The sequence below is a fragment of the Grammomys surdaster genome, unplaced genomic scaffold (genome assembly GCF_004785775.1).
Source record: "Grammomys surdaster isolate TR1022 unplaced genomic scaffold, NIH_TR_1.0 164, whole genome shotgun sequence".
NCBI lineage: Eukaryota > Metazoa > Chordata > Mammalia > Rodentia > Muridae > Grammomys > Grammomys surdaster.
In genome coordinates this window covers 1,724,850-1,729,346 of record NW_021604612.1, presented here as the reverse complement: position 1 = coordinate 1,729,346, position 4,497 = coordinate 1,724,850, and the positions used below count along the sequence as shown (strand labels likewise).

At 48.9% G+C, this 4,497-nt stretch overlaps 1 non-coding gene across 1 annotated transcript; it reads right to left on the bottom strand.

The window, feature by feature from the left end:
- Window positions 1–256: 256 nt before the first annotated feature.
- LOC114619668 lies at window positions 257–375 on the bottom strand. Its single transcript, XR_003711202.1, has one exon. It is a non-coding gene; the product is annotated as a 5S ribosomal RNA (ribosomal RNA).
- Window positions 376–4,497: the final 4,122 nt, after the last annotated feature.

Genomic DNA, 4,497 nt, shown 5'->3' with positions numbered 1-4,497 from the left:
TGGGAATCCATCCATGGTGACATGTGAACTCAGGCTGGCCTTGACTCACTGTTTTTGTAAGGTGGGGGAATCTATGTTCTGCTAAGTTTGATGTATTGTTATAAATTATGCTTTGGTTTCAGGCTTATGCAAAAAAAAAAGTTCACTGTTTCTTTGAGTTCTGGGAAACACACTGTAAATAATTTGGTGCTTCTTGGCCAGCGGTTCCTCTTGTAATATAAAGCTGGGCTGGCATCTCTATCTTTTTTTTTTTTAAAGCCTACAGCACCCGGTATTCCCAGGCGGTCTCCCATCTAAGTACTAACCAGGCCCAACCCTGCTTAGCTTCCGAGATCAGACGAGATTGGGCGCGTTCAGGGTGGTATGGCCGTAGACAGCATCTCTATTTTATTATATCTTAAAGATACCTATTTCCTCCCCTTTCTCACAGCAGGGAAGGGGTGAATGGTGTTTCCTGGGTTCTCCTGAGTCTTGGAGGAATCGGTCTGTGCCCTCTGGGTCTCTTTCTGCTCCCAGCTGCACACCTGACTGAGGTGACCTGTGCCCTCAGCTATTCAACCCCATGCACTCCCACGATCTCTTCCCCCTCAGTGTCCGTTCTGAAGACATTTGTTTGCGTCATGCCACTGTGATGAAACATGAGAGAGAAGTGAGCAACCCTGTCTCAAAGGTGGCGGGCAGCTTTCCCGAGGTCCCCAGTCAGCTTATCCTCTGGCAAAGTGCTTTTGTCTGCTGAGCCACCTCGACTGCCACACCCACAGACTCCTTACCTAAAAAAAAAAAAAAAAAAGCTTTAGCCGGGCGGTGGTGGCACACGCCTTTAATCCCAGGATTTGGGAGGCAGAGGCAGGCGGATTTCTGAGTTCGAGAATTCGAGGCTAGCCTGGTCTACAGAGTGAGTTCCAGGACAGCCAGAGCTACACAGAGAAACACTGTTTCGAAAAAAAAAAAACTTTAAAGAATTAAAAAATATATTTGAGATCATAATGTAGTTATATCATTCCTCGTTCTATTTCCTCCAACCCCTCCCGTGTGCCCAGCTCTTACTTTCAAAATCACAGCCTTTTTCTTTAATTATTATATATTCCCAATTGCATAGATACATCCTGTTCAGTCTGTATAGTGTTACCTGTACATATGTTTTCAGGGGTGATCGTTTGGTTTTGGATAGCCAGTTGGTGTGCTCTTCTCCCAGGGAAGACTGTTATGAAGTGGAAACTTTTAGTTTCTTTGGAAAGTCAGTTATGTCAGATGATGGTTTGCTGGGGCACACAGGTGAAAGGATGTCTTGCTAAAGCAGGCACATGAAAGATTGCTTTCCTGAAGCAGACACAGGTGAAGTGATGTTTGGATATAGAAAACACGTGAAAGGACCCGTGATGAAGGAGTATAAATGTGACCCCACAGACAGTGGGAGAGGAGCACTGAGCGTTGGTTTAATTTGCTCGGCCTTGCTGTTATTTGCTAACTACCCGAATGTATTGGTTCGCCTTACATAGTGTTGTTGATCTTAACCTGTGGTAACGCCACCACTGAGAGAAACTCATACAAGAACTGCCCTCGAGGTTCAAGCGGCGGTCTGCTGCTTAAGGGGCCTCACCTCAGGTCTATTGTCAAGCCTGGTGGTTTCTTCAGGATTGAACTACAGCTGTCAGTTCGTGTGTGTGTCTGCCCGCCTTGAGGACTGGTCTACAGCTGCTGAGTCGTATTTGGTGTTTGCTACGGGACTGAACTGCTGCCAAAGAAGATCGAACTCGCCCCCAAAGAACTACTGCTAACAGGTCCACTTCCCCCATGTCCTGGTAACTTTTCTCTTCCACTCCCTCTGCTGGGTGGAGGGCTAGAGAAGAGGTGGAACCCTTACTAAAGTAGATAGCAAAATATTTATGCCTGCACCGTTTTTCCTGTCCTCAGCACTCGCTAGTTGCCTCAAGTTCTCCGATTAAGGTCGCAGCCCTGTGAGTTTTCCTGTCTACCTTAGCATGTCTGCTGATGTCTTTCTCCTTCAGGTTCTGTTAGGCAGCCATGTTGGTGAGACTTCATGTGTGTAGCTTCTGACATTCTGAGAAGAAATCTCACGGCAAGCTCCCAGATCCTCCGGCTCTTAGGTTCTTCCTGCCCCCTCTTCTGAAATGCTCCCTGAGGCTTAAGTAGAAGGAATTGTATTATAGATGTTTCCACTGGGACTGGGCTCCAGAACACTGCATTTTGATTGGTTATGATTTTCTGCAACAGTTGCCATATGTTGCAAAGAGACGTTCAGTGATGAGGGGTGAGGACCACACTTACCCGTGGGCGTGAGGTCGAATGTTTAGAGTATAGTAGGGCTTGTGCTGGTTTAGTAAAGTGAAGGCTGTAGGTTCTCCTCCAGTGATCAGATCATCTGCATCCTGCAATTTCTGTCTCTATTGCTCCCCAACCCCCTTATCCCTTCCCTGGCTTCCACAGTTACCCCAGGATCCGTACTCACATCTGAAGAGATCTGGAGCTAGGAGCCTCCTGTGAGAGAGAACGTGGGACGCTTGTCTTTCTAGGTCTGGGCTACTTCACACAGCTCCATTCACCTGCAGAATTCATGACTTCATTTTGCAGCTGAGTCAAATTCTCTCTCTCTGTCTCTCTTTCTCTGTCTCTGTCTCTCACTGTCTCTTTCTCTCCCTCTGATTTTTCTAGACAGTGTTTCCCTGTGTAGTCCTGGCTGTCATAGAACTCACACTGTAGACCAGGCTGGCCTTGAACTCAGAGATCCACCTGCCTCTGCCTCCTGAGTGCTGGGATTAAAGGAGTGTGCCACCACTGCCTGGCTTCAGTCTTCTCTTTTAAGGGCATTTATCTTATGCATGAGAGCGATGCCACCATGACTTCACTGCCTAATGTCCCTCTGAACTTAGATTCTAGACCAGACCATTGTTCAGGCCGCCTTCAGCAGCCCTTTCTAGACATGGCACAGGCACAGGGTTGGTCCCTGCCCTTGCTTCCTGAGAGGGTAGGCATGCCAAATAATCTCACAAATAAATATGAAACCGCCCAGAGAGGGGAGTCGGACTGGCTGGAGACACCCTGAGACGGTGCAGTGGCTTGCCAGCACTCACTTCCTTTCCATGCCTAGTTAGGTGTGGGACTCCTGCTCATGATCCCAGTGTTCAGGAAGCAGAGCTAGGGGGTTTAAGACTTCAAGGTCAGTTTTGGCTACAGAGTTTGGGACTAGCCTGGAGTACTTGAGACCCTATCTCAAAAGCAAGCCAAATAACCATATTCTCATCCTTATCTGGAACCTGGGAATCTGCAGATGCAATTAAGAATCTTATATAGCCTCTTGGCTTCACCTTAAAGGACAAGCATAATAAAAGGGAGAGAAAAGAGCTTGTTGGATGAAGGTAGATTGAAGCAAAGCTGGCAAAGTAAGAGTTTGATTGGCCAGAGAGGCCAGGCTGGAGGTGAAGGGAGACGGAGCGGAGAGCTGTCCAGCAAATGCATGAAAGTGGGAGGTGTTTACCCCCTCCAGCTGGGGCTCCCCAGCTCCCTGCCACCCCAGGACCTTTGTGCAGTTCCCACCGGTCAGCTTGCTTTTACCTCCAGCTTGTCCACACCCTTCAGGCCTCAGCAAAGATGAAACTTCTTGGTGAAACTTTCTGTGACCAGCCTAGCGGAGTCCACTGTCTCCTGAGACCTTAATTTCCTCATCAGTTCACTTAACACTATAGAGATGGCAGCGGCTGGTGTGACCTGAGTTCGCCCAGTGTCTGGCCACCGTGATAACTGGTGTTTTGTTTGTTTGTTTTAGAAAACATCTATCTGTGACGGGGGAGGAAGGTTGCAACAGTGCTTGTAGAGCTTAGCACAGCCTGCAGGAGTCTGTTCTCTTCTGCCATCTTGTAGGTCCCAGGGATCAAACCCACATCTTAGGACTTGATGGCAAGTGAGCTCCCTGCTTTCTTATTTAGGGCAGTTGGCCTCTGGGATCCTGTCTGGGGTGGCCACGGCACAGCCTCAGGCTTCTTCTCACCCTGAAGCTCTTCCCGGTGGGCCTGGCCTTCTGTAATGGAGTGTGGTGCTACCCTGGCTGGCTGGGGAACCCACGCCCACCCAGGCCCCTTCCTGTCACAAGGAGCTGCTCCTCCTCATACAAGCGGAGTTCCTCCAGTGGCTCTCAAGGATGCCTTGATGATGGTCAGCTCTTGTATTCTAGGCATGCCCTTATTTTAAAATTCTCGGGCCCACAAGATTGCTCAGTGGCCCCACGCAAGCCTGGGGGTGTGTGTGTTGAGTTTGGTCCCCAAGACCCATGTTAGAAGGAGGAGAGGAGAGAACCGACTCTAGAGATTGTCCTCAGACATGTATGCTGTGGTACGTGTGCCATGCACGTGTGCGCGCACACACGCTACACACTCAACTTAAAAAAACCCTTAAAAGGTTCTTGGTGGCTGTTAATGAGCAGCCCTGTGTAAGCCCGTGGACTTTCCCCTTGACTCATCCTGTGTGTCTTTGGTGGGAGTG